At 38.4% G+C, this 18,298-nt stretch overlaps 1 long non-coding RNA gene across 1 annotated transcript in view; it reads right to left on the bottom strand.

The window, feature by feature from the left end:
* Positions 1–4,599: 4,599 nt before the first annotated feature.
* The window catches only part of LOC309690914, a 28,441-nt gene continuing 14,742 nt past the window's right edge, over positions 4,600–18,298 (bottom strand). The window contains exons 2-3 of the long non-coding RNA XR_014271831.1: positions 17,397–17,470; positions 4,600–6,749 (exon numbers count right to left, since the gene is read on the bottom strand). This is a non-coding gene — a long non-coding RNA (uncharacterized lncRNA). The remainder of the gene's footprint in view (positions 6,750–17,396; positions 17,471–18,298) is intronic.

Below are 18,298 nucleotides of genomic sequence, written 5' to 3'. Positions count from 1 at the left end.
GAAACTATGATATGACTCACGAACACCACCCCCCGCCATTGAGTGCGTCATTGGTGTCTTTGATTTTACATGTTTATGCTCAGTTGCTTGGGAACACACGTATGATCGTATCTCTCAGCCAGCGCATCCAGAAAGCGGTCACAATCAAATGTTTCAGAAAAAGCAGAACAAAAACTAAATACTGGATTTAAAAAGATTTATTTTCTTTTACATTTTAAACATATACATCGATCACATAGATGTGATTTTACCAGTTTAACTGTGCTACATTCATGGGTGACTTTATGATAGAGGCAGGAATAATGTTTGAATTCCACAGCAAAATTCAACACTGCATTTCCATTCACTCCAGGGCAGCAAGTGTCTATCCAGGTTTAAGCAAGTAGCCTTTATGACGAGACAGGCAAGATTTTGCCTCTAGGTAGCAAACGCATTGGTGAATGAACAGGAGGGCTGTCACACCTAGCTGTTCTCCTCGGCCTGTCTAAGAGGATTAACCTTTGTTTATCCTTACCTCCACTCGTAGGGCTTCCACAGCAAGCCAAGAGCCCCTGGGAGCACTGTTGGCATCATCACCATCTTCCTCATACCTCCACCTACTTCTCACCATCTCAACAAAATGTTTCGTAGATGTGATTTGTGATTAAAATTACTGCAAGTAAATTAAAGCTGGACTTTAAGTTCTCTAAATATAACATAAGTAATTGATATACACTACATGGACAAAGGTATTGAGCCTCACTTTTTAATCTGTGAATACAGGGGCTTTCGGTCTCACTGCCACAAGGATATAAAACCAAACACCTAGTAATGTAGTCTGTCTTTATATATCTAGTTGCGAAAGAATGGGTCGTTGTAAAAAGCTCACTGAATTTGAGTGTGGTACTGTAACAGGATGCCGCTGGTGCAACAAGTCAGTTCATGGAAAGTGAACTTCCGAGGTATACCATGATCAGCTGAGGTATTAGTGGTATTTTTGCAAAGTGGGAGCTTTTAGGAACCACAGCAAGTTAGCCCGTAAGTGTCACACCACATAAAGTTACAGCTGAGGTGCATAGTGTACAAAAGCTCCAAATCTCTTCTGACATTAACATCAGCACAAAAGCTCTGTGCTGGAAGCTTCATGCCATCGTTTTCCATGGCCGAGCAGCTCCTGTTCTGTATTTTTTTTACTTAGTTTTATTTATTTTGCTGTATTCAAACAAATAGTTGATTCTGTTTGAAACTGTGCCCACAGACAGTTTATGGTTTCAGTTTAAAAGCAAGATAAAAAGAAAATAAAGATTTTTTAAAAAGTGTTCCAAGTAAGGATTTTCCCACTCCTCATTATGAGCCAGTTAGTTCCCTTTAAGGGGTGTCAGGAGAGATTTGTCACATTTAAACCTCTAACGTTTAGTGTGGGGTTCTCGTTGGCACTGAAATATGTGAAATATATGCAAAAAATTTAAAGAACTCTTCAAGGCCCTCAAGAAAAAGATGCCTATGAGTGTGGTAAGGGATTTTAAAACACCTCCGTATTACTTTAAATCAACAAGTGCCAATAAAGGTCCAGTTCCAAAGTAGGACACAAGAATCCCAGAACATCAAACCAGTAACTGCTGATATCTTCTTTTCAAGTCTGTCAATTTACTTGTTTGCAAATCTACAATAAACTTCCTTTAGATTCCCTCAACTTGCCTTTTTCCTAGCCGTATGACTGTACAGAACAAGATTTAGTGCATACAATCAAAGTAATTTTATATCTTAAGTTGTAAAACTTTGAACAGATATAAGTTAACAGGCCAGAGCTTTTTTTTTCCATCTGTTTCCACTTCAAACAGATGGAACCACAAAGAAAGCAAAACAGAGACAGAGAGATCTCCAACATGTTAAAAAAAAATACTATAAAAAATAACCACCAAACATTTACCGAGAGGTGCAAAACTTCTGCAAGGCAGAGCTTTGTGTGTAACAGTATGCACCTTTGTTTTGATCGTTTTTAGAGACATTGGTAATTCTTCATATGTTTAAGACAGACTTGCATTGTCTAATAATATCGCGAGTCATCCCTCCATGCATTTTATCCCTAACTAGCCACACTCACGTCCATAACCAAGTTGGAGACAGCAATCACACTAATATGCAGGTCTCCTGAAGGACACCCGAACAGGCACAGGAAGAATGTGGAAAACCCACAGAGTCTCTAGATTCCAACCGAGACAAGGCGCCAGTGCTAACCTTTGCACCATCATTCCACCCAATTACATAGGCATGACTAGTTTTAACAACAATCTCAGATTAAGTATTTTAACAATGTTATAAATCCTATGAAGATAATAAATATTTCCTACAAGAAGACCCATGGTACAAAGTCTAAGTGCTGCAGCTGTAAATTACTATATAATTAATGCCACCATATAATGCTCACTTAATTTTTAAGTGTGCTGCAACCCAGATAAAGACCTGAAGTAAAGTTGTTGGTGGGCAAGTGTGTTGATTTAAACAAAAAAGAAAGAAAAACAAGGACTTTTTTAACGTTGCTTTGAAATGATAGATCCAAAAGTACAGGTTTTGTGTAACACCTACAATTTCACGCATTTTACTATGAAAATAGGCCAACCACTACAAGTTATCTTTTATGAGGGCTACTACATCTACTTCATCTGTGCTTTACGAGTCTGACTATGATATCTGTGAGGAATTCTTTTTAATAAATTAACTAGCAATGGACTTGAGACGACAATTCCACGGAGGTACCACTTGTCTTTTAGCTTCAGTTCGCTCTCGTTCCTATTAAGCTGTGATTTATAGGTTCATAAGCATAATTGCTGAAGGGCAGCTGCTCCACTGCATGATTCAACTGAGTTTTCAGGGTGTCAACTGCATCACCTGCTGTTCTGCTTGGAACTAGACATCACAGGTAGGAGGCTTCTGATGAATAACATAATGCACAGCCTGGCTGCAGTCGAGAAAAAACACAGCACGAAATGACTCAAACTGAAGAGGAAGAGGGAAAAAAAATCACCAGAGTGGCTGCTTTCATTTCATGCAAGTCATCAGATATGAAGACTGGACCCCCTGCTTAAGCCTTGTGACTTAAAGAAGTAATTAATGAAATTGCTGGATGCGTTCTAATAGTAGGAGCAGAATACAGGAGATGACAGCCTGCTGCGCGCTCTCCTATTAATACAGGTGCACATTTAGAAATATCAAATAGGACCTTTGTGTTAAGGTTTGCATTACCTTGCAACTGCTGGCAGCTCAACGGCCTTAAAATGTTTGCCTCGTTTTGCATTTCAAATGCAATCATGGATAATTCTGTCGCAATTTATTTGAGTGACAGCATGACGGTGGAGTAATGACTGTGAAAGAGCAGTTCATCACGTCGTATCTTCATATTCCAAATTACAGACATAATCCAGAAATCCAGAGTGTGGCAGTCCAAATTTTGGATCATTTCACTGTTTTGAAGGAAACGTTTTGAATATTCCAACAATTTAAGGGTTTACTTGCAGCCAAACTAACAATTGCAAACGAAATCTTCAGCCCGTGAACTTGATTTTTTTCAGCTCTTTTTGACCGAAATGATAAAGCATAAAAAAAAAATAAAAATTAAAGGAATATGACAGAGTTTTTTTATTTCTTGGGCCAAAAATAAATAGAAGAAATTCAGATTTACTAGATGGTTAGGTATTTCTATACATATAACTTCTTGAGCATATTGACATAGAGTTACTTTTAAATGACCTTCCCGTGTGAGCTGTAAACTTGTGTGCTCGCTGCCTTTTTTCTCTTGCATTACATCAGTTAAAGCACGCAAAACAAGAAAAGGTCATTTTCTGCCTTACTTTTTCAGTACACGAGGAATGCTAAGCAAAGCTTTGCAATATCAGTAAGCAGTAAGTAGTACCCACAGTGTAGGCTTTAAAAATGTATGTTAATGCAGAATTTAATTTAATTTGGTAAAAAACAAAATAACCATGACTACTCTAATGCCACAATCATTCAGAACATCTCCAGTTGATTACCTTATTTCAGCTTATAGTAGTTGAGGTGATGTCTACTTAAAAGTTAAATAATTAGACAGATATTGCTATTGTTTCAGTGGACAGTCAATTGTGATAATATTGGCATACTGACTTTTTAAAATATAAATGATTAGATTTTGTTAGGCGGGGCTGTGTGCAGGCCAATAGGACCCAAGGTGCAGACTCCGAAACAGACGTGAACTCAAAAAAGGCTTTAATTCTGAACGCAACATGACATAACTTGGAAAAACTCAAAATAAACTTACACCGGTGGACAGACAAAACACACAGCAAAATAAACGGTAGATCGCGACACGGACACAGAGAAACACAGGGCTTAAATACACAGAGGGAGCAATCAGGGAATGAGTAACAGGAGGGAAACACAGCTGGGACAAATCAGAACTGACGAGACCAAAGAAGCGTAAATTGAACACACTGAGAAAAGACAGAGACCTTCAAAGTAAAACAGGAAACACATAACACAGACTGAACAAAGACACAGCCTCACATGTAGGCACTACAGAGGGAACAGAGACGTGGGACCAGGGCAGACAAACACTGAGTGGACACGGGGATATAGGAACTAAGGATACACATAGACGCGAACTAGACAAGGGGATGCAGGTGATAGGGGAGACAGAGCAACTTAAAGAAGACAGAGACATAAACCATGAGACAGAACTCAAAGAAACCAAAAAACTAGAAAATATGAATAATATCATACACTCAAAAACCCTGGGTCAACGACCCAGGCATCCTAACAGATTTAAATCAAGACATTTCTCTTCTGAAACACATCACATGTACAAATGCATAGTTTGTACAGACATATTTTTGTACCACTCATCTATTAGTGCTATTGACTGCTTTTCCAATTTATGGAGGCAATGACAACTAAGAGCGTGTCTTAGCCTAGAAAGGTCACCTGCCTATCACAGAGCTAATACAGAAAGACAGACAAGTCTTTCATGACTGTGGGAGGAAGCGAGCATACATGGAAAGAACCTGTGAAGACACAAGGAGACAACACAGGGGAGCTGTATATGCACCAAAATCTGAGGAATGTTTAGAGCACATTGTTGAATCTACGGCACTTCTAAAGACAAAAGACGTCCAACCCATCAGTAACAGAGTGTATCTGGTGTACCCAATGAAGTGGCCAGTGACTGTATAAACTTCTGAAAGTATTTAAACGCCGAGTCAACTCCACTTACTCCAGCACAAAAGCATAAGAATGTTTATGTAGTTATATAATATAAATAACAGCTTTAGATTTGCTGACAGAGATAACAAAGGCATGTTAATATCTTGCACACAGTTCTGGATCCATTATGACAGAAGTTATTTATCACTGGCAAAAGGATAGCAGCACAGTACTGCAGCACATCTTGGAAAGATAACAATTATAATAGTTTATTCAGTGGAGTGAAAACAATAATGACTGCACAGACACAAGAAGACAAACGGGGTACTGTGAAATGTGTACATTTAACAGCAACAGCACTGCCTGATTTTCCCTTTCAGTAAATAATTTTGATTTCTGAAGTCCACAATGTATTATTTAATGACAGCAGTCTATTAGCATCGGTGATTGTTACTAGGTCTGTATTATTTTTGCAATCCAAAATAAGAAAAGGGGGGAAAAAAAGCCTCAGAATTGCACAGAGCATCTTCGATTTTAACACTTCTCATCTATTGATTAGTGGACATCACAGCCTTGTGTTTAAACAATAATTGATTTGTTTCCACACTGTGTGTCTGAAATCATTGATTTGAACACTTTGGCAGCTGCTATTGTACTGCACTAATCGGTTTGCAGTGTGGGGGTGTCAAAATGTTATTATGATGAAAAATCAAAGGAGGATAAGCTGCACGACGCTTTCTGTGTGATAGCCACTATTTTAACGATGCCATTTTACGACGGGAGATCTGAAATGATGGATACGATACTCAGACTTTAGTAGGTGGTGGTGGTAGTGGTGGAGGCCAAGTTATTGCTTTTTTCCTTCATGTCAAATGAGAATTGCCATACTTAATATTACATTGTGATTTTTCAAATGGAAAGCTTTTTCTGTGTGCTGTCCAGTTTTGTCTAGATGGCTGCACTGACTGTATTCTGACTGGATGACATTTTTCAGTTTCCATTTAAATATGCAGTAACTGATCTTTTTTATTTCTTATCTAGAGGTAACAGATTGCTGATGTTGTTAAGTTGGAGAAACAGGTAGTCTACCATGACTTTTAAAGGGGTTAGGAATCTGCTTCCTCTGGTTAAACATGGTGCCATAAATACAATAGTTCTCATTCACAGTGATGCAACACATCTGTATATAAACTTAGGTTATCTTTCTTGATAAGCATCCGCTGCTAGACATGACACTGCAAGGTTTAAGGAATAAATAGTTTTAGCAAAATTCCAGACAATTAAAAGAACACAGATCAGTTTTCAATACTTAGCATAAAAAGACAGACATACAGGAGTATCTTATTGAATCATTCATTAGGTTACTTCCATCCTTGCTAGATGATATCACTTACAGTCTAATTTCAATCATATGGGTGCTGGATGATATGGATTTTTTTGTCAGCAAAAGTAGTGAATCTCATGTCGGTGTGATAGATTAGGTGCTGCTGTTCTGTTACAGCAGGTTCTGTTACAGTTTCTGGAGATATGTGTCTTTTCTAGCCTCCTCTTTAGACACCATTGTTTTTGTTTCTTTACTTTTTTTCTCCTTCATCCTGTAAATGGAGGCAGATTGAAAGTATCGAGCATGAGTGTAGCTGTGTGTAATATTTCTCTGCATATACTACTGAATAATGCTTCGTGACAGTGAACAAAAACAGTAAAAGAGAGAAAGCAGCTGTCATACAATCAAAAATGTTTCATTCTTGCTTGCATATGCAGTTTGCATTCACCTTAGTGAGCATTCAAGAATTACTTGAAAGTTCCTTAAATAAATCTTAACCACATAACTCCGTTTGGACGGCATCGGAGTAACTAAGTTGTGGATATGGTGATGGAAGAGAACTGTGACAGCTGTGGAGACCAACAACAGTTCACAGTGTTATTGCGCACAACTTAAACGTGCAAGCTGGCATTCAGTAAATTAAACATTTTGAGTCATAACTGAAATAATCTCATTAATCTTGAAAATAAATTGATCTTGTAATTAATTTATTTTCAAGATTAATCAATTTTCAGTGTTCTTTGTTTAATTCTTTCCGTCCCCCCTTTTTCCATTTTGAAATGTCACACAACAGGGTGTTATTACAGCTCCACTAAATTACACTCGGCATAGACACTTCAGTCACCGTTGTAATATTTAGACACATAACAGTGCCTAAGGTTGTATTCTGCACTACAAACAAGGCCGCCCGATGAGTGCTAAAAGTGCTTCATTCATTCATCACATGGACTTTTTGGTAACATGATGCTGCACAGTGATATATAAAAATACTATTGAGATTGGATGGTTTGATGCTTAATTAGAAACTGTTTAAAGTGACACTCAACCACCAAATTTGTCTTTTATTTGACTTAAAGAAACCCATGACAGGCAAAGCCCTTTGATATGTAGCAGCAAATCTTCTGTAAAATTCAGTTTGATCAGATCAAGTTCACTTCTTTGATTTTAAGGAAAGAAATCCTCTCAAACCCAAACACTTGTACTCAAAAGGTGGCCATATTTTACATAAAATAAGCATTTCATTCTAGTTGCATGTTTGTGTTTTGACAACAAAGCTCTTCATCCTCTCCGAGCTTACCTACTGGCACACGATTTAAAGAAGGATAGTTTAAGCATTCGAAATATATACAACATTGTCATATTATTCTTGGAGTAAAAGGGGAGTGTCAGATAACTAAAGAAGGAACAACTTAAGAAAAAACCCATCTAGTAAATTAGACTTTATTCCACTTCGTCAATACAGTGCAGGTTGTGGAGAAATTACACCTTGTACCACTGATTCCATCGGTATGAATTTGGCACTTCTGCCGGTTTACAGTTGTAAGGGAGTAAGGATGTCCCTGTATCATTATCCCCAAACGTCCATAAAATGAAGGTACATCAAATACTTAAAAGTAAGTGTACCATTTAATTTGAAGCTCATGCTTTTGATCACCAGTTCCTAAATTTCAAGAGTGCTTTCTGTGACACTGTGAAGAAACTCAACATTAAGAGTCTTCCTCTGTCACAATTTAAAGCACGCTGGAATGGCTTTCCTCTCTGCTCTTGCCAGTGCTCTGTTCTTTAGTTTAAATTGGAACATTTTCCACAGAGATCTGGCCTTTGTGGAGCTGAGCCCTGAAAACATTAGCTGATTATAAAACAGGATTGCGGTGCAAAAATGAACTAAGTTCTGAGGTTAACCTCCTGAAGTCCTGCACATCTTAAAAGAAAACCCATCAGTCTAGACTTAGACCAATGTGACAAATTAAAGGAAAACCAATCATTTTTACTGGCATGGTTTAGGCCCCCTTCTCCCCTTTAAGGAAGGGTCACTGTAAAGCCATACAAAGTTGCTCTGAGTGATGACCTTTATCCATTGTAAACCTGACAGGTCTCCTCTATGATGACAATGCCCCCATCCACTGTGCACAAGAGGGTCAGTGAATTGCTTGATGAAAATGAACCTGAATTATATCCAGTCAACATATCTCAACCCAAATAAATGGCGCTCTACCCTACCATCATCAAAACACCATGTGATTAACATATTCATAGCTAGCTTTAATATGCAGGCCAATCACAAAAATACACCACTAGGGGTGTAAAGCTTTACAAGTGATCTACTAACAATGTGCTAAATTATACACTAAGATGCAGCCGGTGTTCTTAAATAGTGACGATCGTAATCTACCAAGAGCAACACAGCTTAGTGCCAAAGAAAATGTGACATAACTAGCAAAATATGTTTCTACACAACAAGATGCTACAAGAAGATAAATGAGAGACGACCAAAGCACACTGATATGTTTAAATAGAAGGGTGAAGCTTCCAAGGAAAAAGGATCACAGAAACTCACACAGAAGATAGAGACTGGTTAGTGTCCCACTGGCATCCACAGGTTGCTGGAGTTTGCTGTCAGATGAATAGACACAAAAATGTATGCACCTAAAAATCTGCTTCCTGTGGCCGAAACAGGACATGCTTTACATCAGGCTGGTATCGGCTAATAATCACCTCAGGAGTCTTTAAATACAGGAAACAGAAACCTTAGTTTGTTTTATTGCAGAAAGTACATAACATATCTCCATGTATGACTCTCAACTTTATGTTTTAACTACTGTAACTCTTATGTTTGTCTCTAGAGGACAATGTGTATTCCCCATTTAAATGGTAAATGGCCTGTATTTGTATAGCACTTTACTAGTCCCTAAGGACCCCAAAGCGCTTTACACAACCAGTCATCCACCCATTCACACACAGGTGATGGCAAGCTACATTGTAGCCACAGCCACCCTGGGGCGCACTGACAGAGGCGAGGCGCCACCGGACACTGGCGCCACCGGGCCCTCTGACCTCCACCAGTAGGCAACGGGTGAAGTGTCTTGCCCAAGGACACAACGACCGAGACTGTCCAAGCCGGGGCTCGAACCGGCAACCTTCCGATTACAAGGCGAACTCCCAACTCTTGAGCCACGATCGCCCCCACGATTTAGTTGGCGAGTGGTTGCTGTCAGACGAATAGGCACAAAAATGTATGCACTGCAGTGCAGCACCTAAAAATCTCCTTGGCAATACCCTTTGCTTCTTGCAGGGTATTGCCATCACACGTAGTTTGAGTGGAAAATGCTGACTTGTATGCATATGCTTGCCCACTGCTCGACAAGAGGTAGTGAACTTGAAAACATGTGACGCAAACTATAAACAGAGACCATTCGTCTGAAAGGTAAAAGTTGCTTCTATTGAAACATGTTGATTTGCAGCCATTTATGTCACATTTTCAAATTTCACTACTGCTCATCGAGTACTTTGCTACTGCAGACAGAGTTTCTCCCAGCGCAGATAACTTAGTGCATTCATAATTATAAGACAATAATGGGCCCAGAGCAATTTTCATATCACAACATATTTCCATGATAAATGATGATGTACGAAATGTTTGCAGCACAAGTGTTTGCACTGACTACATTTCAAATGAGACTTTGAACATCAGGAAGAAAATTCATTATGTTTTTAGTGAATGACAGTTGTTTTGCCAAATTTGTGTCATTAATGAGAGGACTGCTGATTAGCAATTACTGCAATGACAGCATTTACACACTCTTCCATCACTGCTGCTTAGGGTAACGTGGTGAGACTTTGTAAATGTAAAATTTAGCTCTTCTTAGACTCTGTGAGGACAAATAAATATACATGCTTATATGGCCTCTTCCAGTTATCTCTTGTTTTATTTTAAATGCAGCATTTTTTGATGTATTAAAGCCAATAATTCCGTTTTTTTTCCTTTAAAAAAAAAAAAAAAGGTTTGGATACTCAGGAGCACACATGTCTACGCTATTCAAGAAAAGTATCTAAAAGAGAGATAACCCCAATCTTGATGTAGGGTTTGACTATTCAAAGGGTTTTATGAAAGTGGGTTACAGGGATCGTTGGTATAGCCTTAAAAAGAACATGGTGTGTTTAGGGTTGGTTTTTCTTTTACCCAAAGAAGTCTTTATAGACATCTCTTGCAGTTTCTGCTGTTTGCATTTGTTAGCAACTGTGGAAAAAGCCAAATTAACAGATGAAAAAGACTATTTCATCATACAGCACTACAGACAGCAGCTCTAAAATGACTTAACTGCTTTGCATGATGTTAATAAAATGTGACTGTCCCTGAGCTGTATTTTCACAAATCACACACGGCTATTCCGAATTTGAGAGCACACTATATATTTTTTTGGGGGGGGGATGCTCCCAGTGGCATGTTTCCATTGCCTTGGCTGTGATTGCCGCATTCCCCTGGCAGCTGGGAATTGCAATGTGCTTACTTTTTGAGGACCAGAGAGTGTACAAACAGTCAACTGCAACCTGCTCTTAGAAGAGGAAGTCACTAATTTGCAATGAGCCAAAAAGGATGTGCATCTTGTGTTGACAAATCGCATCTGCACTGCAGAAAGCATTTGTAATACCATAATTCAGGCAAGTTGTCTGGTCAACAACTGAGCAAAGAGCACAAACAGCATGCAGCACATTTCTGGCAAAAATGTTTATACAAATATGAGTCTAATTCAGACTTGCAAAGATAATTTTCACTTCTGTTGTATTTTAAGCGTTCTCTATTTTGAAGCCTGTCCGTGAAGCCTGCATTTTAATGCAGCCTCGATGCAGCAACAGTACACTCAAATATTTGAGCTGATAGGAGAAAAACAAAACATGTTTGGCCTTCTTTCTGTCATGCAATTCCACTCATTCTAGACCTTGAAAAAAACATTTCAACACAAACACAGTTATTAGTGTTTTTAAAGACGGGCATTATAATAGTTTGAAAATCATCTTCAATGACACATAGCAAAGCAATGCAAAGATTCCAACCATTGAGTAAAATTATTAAAAATACACGCTTAGACAAAGAAATAGGTTAGACAGACACACAATGCCAAAATACCTGTGTGTACATCAAAACAATGAAAAAAAATCGTTTAATCTTAATATAGGCTTATATATCTCAGAAAACTACAAATGTTAAAGCTACCAGTTCACTCAATTCTTGGGATTCAAAGCCTCATGTCTGAAGTTTGCTCTGATACACCGGTAATCATCCACCGTCATTATCAGCTTAAATCAGGGTACTCTATAGAAAATAAAGTTTTAGTGCTTTTAACAACTGGTTGATCACAGCGTGATAAGCTATCACAGATAAAAACCTTTCACAGCACTTTACCTCGTGCCTAGGTGTTGCTTCTAATATTTTGTGATTTTATTTCATTTTCAATTTCTAGACCTGAGGTTCTCAAAGTGTGTCCTGTGGTCCAACGGCAGGCTTTAGTAACTTGAGCACAACAAGAAAACATTGTACTATGGCACATTTCCTTTATCCACAGCATTTGTCTTCAATTTCAACTCATCCCACTTACTTAGTGGACCAGAGGAATAAAAATAACCAACATAAACACTTAAGAGTGTGTGGTTTTTTGTGTATTACTCATGTGTGGTCCTCAGACTTACATAAAGTGATTGAAATTTTGACAACTCCTGTTCTGGACAATCCAAATAATTAGACAGCAACAGGTCATTTATTATTGATGAATTTATGGGTTATCTTTACATTAATCAATATAAAAAGTGTCACTGTTTTGTCACTTTAAATTGCTCTTTGTGTTAATATTAGAAACCCCCAAATCACAAAGGTAATCAGTTCATATTAAAGTGAACAAAGATTCAAATCGCTGTGGGTGAATTAGTATTGATCTGTAAAAGTAATTTCAGCATGAACGAACAGATAAGAATCCCTCCAATACCTGATCCTAAACATGCATTTAAAAGACAAAGTGCACCGCTGAGGTAATCTCAGTAAAAACAGGAAAACAACCAAATATAGCGAAAGTGAAGCCACCCTAATCTCTGAAAGCACATTCAGGTTATTCATTGTTAGGAAGCTAATTTTCGTTGGAAATGTACAACTCAGCAGGGCAGTTTTTTTAAACTACCACTTATTACAGAAGATTCAAAGGCTCAAAAATAAAGAGAATTTCTGAACACAAAGGTGATCCAAAGTGGATAAAAGGCCACCTGCACCATTAACATGAACAAGTAGGAAGGATGGCCACAGGCTAGCCTGCCAGCACCACTTGAGTTTGGTGAAACGGTGGAAAAAAGCTGGTTTTAATGCTTTTTTATTGATTCGCTTATCTTTAATTACACTTAATAACATGAATTTGGGGAAATTGTTGTTGGCTCAGGTGTGGGATTTAATTACTGCTCAGTCAAATCTGGGTAAATCCAGGTTCATTGCTTCAATATTCATTCACACACACAACACTGCCGCTATTAGATTACTGACAGAACTCAATCTTTGACACAATCATGGACTCCAATTAAAATAAGTAAAATATATAAAGATGACTAAACCTACTAAAATGCAAATTTTACATTGTCGAAATCTTTGTCGATTAGATTGTAATTTCCCAATATTACATGCCACCACCACATAAGTTGCCCTTTGAAGGCTGTAGTCTTTTTTTCATGTACTGTATATCTATGAGAACAGGTTGGTTACGGGTTTGGTTTGTTGGTGCTCCATGTGTTATCTGTTTGGGGTAATTCAGCACATTATAACCACTCCCTGAAAGTTTATTGCTGCCAAAGTCACTTAGAAATGGGTTTGGATATAATACTTTGGTTTAGGTGCCAATATATTTCCCTTTTTTCGTTTTCTACAATCTGAATTAATTAAACGTTACACAGTTGAAAGCCTTGTTGTATTGAATCAAGGTCTACAGAGGGATTTCAAACTGAAGTTCTATTAATTTAATTGACAGGGACAATTATTTTTACAATTATTTTGCTATGAGCTAATGCAAACTATCTGCTTTTAATGAAATTACTTCACATATTTCTTCTCTGGATTAAGCAGAGAATGAGTCATGATTTCAAACTTCTAACAGCAGAGGATGTGCTTGGACTGTTTTGAGGGTTATGTGCACAGGATTAAAGTCACTGGCCAGTGGAAGCAGTATTAAAAATCACAAGGACTTAGCTACTGAAAAAATTTCCCAAATGGATGAATCTTAAATGCAGATACAGGTGTCAAAATTTACACTTGCTTTCATCCGAGCAGACTACAGGTCAGAGAGAAATCTTAAGTAAGCAAGGAGAGGAGCCAGTCCAAGCTGTAATGAGTGAGCATATGTCTGTACATGCATCGCTGGTCATGATGCGATCAGTGAAATTAAACTTGGAGTCAATAGACATGATCAAATTGTCTCTAATCTGACAGGCTCATTCATCACCCAGTGGCACATTCCCTCCCGTCAGTGCCAGCCTTTCAATCTGTTCTGCAGCACTGCACTGACTGAAATATGACAAGTACGAGACGGTGAGACTTTTTTTTTTAAATCTAAATCACAATTAACTTTGAAAAAATCTCAGTATTTTAAGTATTATTTAGTTGTTAACTTGAATTTACGGAAGCCCTTTCCTGTGATCCGTCACAGTTATGTAGAAGCACTGACAGGGTGACAATAAAAAATGAATGAAGAATTCTATTTAATTGACTTTTACTGATTATTTTTATCTCATTTACTTGTGCCAACAGCAAATAGGCCACTTACACGAACCTGTTTGCTGGGTCTTGTCAGGGTCCGCTGTGACAGACCGTGTGGAGAGTGCGTGGAGGACTCAGGTGCAGACACGAGTGACACGGGAGTAAACTTTAAACAAAAGCGAGCCTTTTATTGTGGCTGGTAACGCAAGAGAAACAAACAAGAATAAGGGCAGCACAAAAGCAATAACTAAACAGAAACCTAAACTGGGAATGAACTAAGGTAAGGCTATGACTTAGAATACAACAGACCGGGCATGGAAACATGGAGGGTGGGAACACAGACGACGCGACACAGACTGTAAGAAACACAGAGACTAAATACACATGAGGGATGATCAGGGGAAGTGGCCACACATGGGAACGCAGCTGATATACATGAACTTAACGACAGGACAGGAGGAGTGAAACTGAATACACTGACAGTGAATGCAGGCCTTCAAAGTAAAACAGGAAACATGGGACATGAACCGGGGAGACGTAGTACAGGGGGAGGTGACAGACAGCATGAACTTGACAATACAAGACACACAGACATAAACACACGAAGGGCAAGGGAGGCTTGATACAAGGGTAACATAACTACAAAAGGACTGGACTACCTTAAAGAACCTAAACAATCAATAAACATCAAAATAGACTAAACACAAAACACTGGGTCGCACGACCCAGGACCATGACAGGTCTGCCTCAACCTGTAACAATTACAAGAAGTAAAATATGTATTAGTAACCTAAACAGTAAAAGAGCTATAAATTATTGAATAGCCCTAATGATAATTTCTTCCACTTACAGAGAATTAGATTGTCTGCCATCGTGCATTCGGTTTGTGCTTTGGAGATTAATTTCTAACCCAAACCAGGTGATGCAAAGCTCCACATAAACAATAGTTATCAAATAATTTACTTACACCCCTTATATCCTAATTAGGGATGTTTACTTTGGCAATAATCATTTTCAATTTCACGCCATTTTAACTTGAAGTTAATTAAAACAAGGTTGTTCATTAGCATGGTTCCAGACCCTTTCCCTAGCCACTGCACCTGCACCATAATGCAATGCAAATAGGTAGCAGGGGAAAACCTAAGTGCTTTCACATTTCCTTCAAGGAAATAATGAAATGGTCAGAAAAGAAAAAGGAAAAAACAAACCATTAATTCCACAAATGCTCTCGCAAATGGAAAAACACTGGTTAATTTATGCTCTGTGTTAAGTGGACATATTTATAAAGAAATGCGCTCCGTAATGCGGCTCTAACGCGAATTTCTTTTCTCTGCCGTAGTAATAAAAAAAATATGCTAATTTTTATGTTGCAACGCAGCACACTTCTAGCCCTTCAGTTCACCACTGCCCTGGCGCTACAACATCATCATGCAGATGACAGGCACAGGAACAATCGGCTGCTTATCAACATTTTAAATGAAATACTCTCCAGACAGTTGTGTTTGTTCCATGAAAAATAACCCAATTAAAAGAGGCTTGACAAATGACCTTTCTGAAGGTAAAAATAATGACTGGCCCGTAAATAATTCTACCAAAGTACAACACTAAGGTTCCATGACTTCAGGCACCACTCATATTAGTTCTGCTTTGAAATGACAAACCATGATACAGGGTATAGCTGCACAGTTTTCACTTCAAAATTTCAGATTTTCCTGACTCACATCTCCACACTGATCAACATCTGCATAGAAGAGACAACTTACTGTAGGTGCTGTACTGTTTGGTGGAAATAAAACCAGAATAACACCTTTTACATTTTAATTTCACATTTTAAAATGCCTGTATGTTACATTTTAACTATTTAGGTATTTATGCTGCCAAATAAATTCTGGAGGACTGAAACTATAAAATCAAAATAAAAACAGGAAGCATGTTATATTTTGCTTCCTGGTGCTACCTTTTCTTCCATAACGTGGAAACCATGCCCCCACCCACACACACTCTCATGAAGGCTCTTCCAATCTCTTAAATCCACCTTGGAGGAGATAAGGAGAGTGCTTCTGGAGGAGCTAAGAGTTAGGGAACATAGGTATATCCTAAGCTGAAATCTTTTATCTAGTTGCATGAACTGCGTATGCTGCACTTCCACATGTAACACAGTTTATTCGCACTGTGAATAAACTGCTTGTGGGGTCGTATATCGGGATAATTGGCAGCTTCAGCCCTTGTATCTCTTTCTCGCATCCTCACTGGTAGGCGTTAAAGCATGATTAAGACATGCAAGTGAAGGAAGTGCAGAAGCAAGCTAGCACAAAAAAAGCACCCGGTACATAAAAACACGAGACAAATATGGAAAACTAATGTTCGAGGCAGCTTTGGTCTAAATTATACAAAGCAATGAACCTAAACTTTTATAGCACAACATTTTCTTCAAGTTGGATAAATTGTGAGCAACCCATGAAAAAGGAACATCTCTCCCTTAAGTGGAAGTTAACTAAATGATGCTACTATTTAGTCACTCTGGAGACGTTTAGCTAAAAGCGTTGTGTGAGTACGCTGCCTTTCCAGGGGCTTGGAGAGCGATGTGGTGAATATAATTGTGTCTGGCCTGGCAACTGTCTGTATGCTTCTCACACATTTTTGTCCTTTACGCCATAAATTCTAAGTAATGTACATATCTCCACACACACCTGCACAGTTGTAGCCCACTCTGTCATTTTTTCAGTACAGACTTAAGAAATAACATAAATATTTTATCAGTGAGTGAATGAGATGAATGTACTTACTTTTGTATATTACAGACAAATGTAATGGGATTACAGCAGTGTCTTACTTTTTTAGGTTTCCCCTATATTTTCTTTTAAGCTAATTTGGTTGCCGATGTCTGGATTTGGTCCTACTATAAGGCAGCTGGGGCAGAGCAAAACTCAGCGAGCAAGGCAGGCACAAGTAGGAAGAGAGGGCGATATGGTGAACAGGAAAAAGGACAACTAGAGAAACAAAAAGCTAATTACACCAGAGCAACTGGGAACTGGTAAAAATAATAAGGGGCAGGAACAATTAGAAGATGGCAAATAAAAATACCACAGGAAGTGGTAACGAATAGGGATAGGTGAACTGACACAGAGGAGATCTTTGTTATATAAATGACACTTTCTCTTACTTCTATTTCCATTACACAGACGTGATACCCACACATATCTACATGAAAGCGCGTCCTTCTTCTTAGAGGTCAGCCGCAATAGAATAGGACATCAACCTCCTTGCAACTAGAAGAAAAAAGAAAACAAATTAGTGATTGGCTGAGTATAGCATTTTTTTTTTCACATTTAGCGACAAATTGTAAGTAGTTGGAGGGCCTAACTGGTCAGTCAGACACTGAGCATGCAACATCCTCAATGTTCCAGTCACAGGATGATTGTGCAAGTCACCTGGTGGGAGACAACTTGTCTCCAAACAGTTGCAGTCTGACTCAGATTCACTGGCAAAGTTTTGCGGACAACAAAGGAGACAGACTTTGAACACATTCTAATCTTTGTTGATAAGAGCAACTCGTCTGCAACAAATCTCTTTGCAAAAAGTGACTCAGCTGAACTGGCTGCCAACTAATTTTATTCTGGTCTATTTAAAAAAAAAAAAAAAACAAGGTTACCAAACGCTTGTGTCATTTTGTAGTTAAATCGCTGTGCCTCAAAACATTTGTGCACAATGTGGATCTCAAATTCATGTGAATGTGGATGCAACACTTAGTATGAACGTTCACAAAGGTATATAGACAGATTTCTCATTTATCACATTTAATCACCATATTATCACAAACACATTGTATGTACTTGCCACCTTGAGCTTATTCAATCTCAAACTGAAAGCAGACTAACTCAGTTGCATTGCTAAATTATTGCCATTGTGACGCTCTGAAGGGAGCTGTTGACAGCAAGCGGTTGCAGACTGGATCCCTGCAGCCTCTAATCTCTGTTTTCCAGAGTGTGACTGTAGCAGAAAATCCACCTTGATGAAGTCGAGGACAGAGGAGGCTTCTGGACTAGCAGAGCTTGAGAAAGCACAGGTGTATCCTACAGAGGTGTTTTATCAAGTGA

Source organism: Aulonocara stuartgranti (assembly GCF_965226115.1).
Source record: "Aulonocara stuartgranti genome assembly, chromosome: 16".
Classification (NCBI taxonomy): domain Eukaryota; kingdom Metazoa; phylum Chordata; class Actinopteri; order Cichliformes; family Cichlidae; genus Aulonocara; species Aulonocara stuartgranti.
The sequence above is the reverse complement of the archived record's forward strand: the minus strand, read 5'-3'. Positions and strand labels throughout refer to the sequence as shown.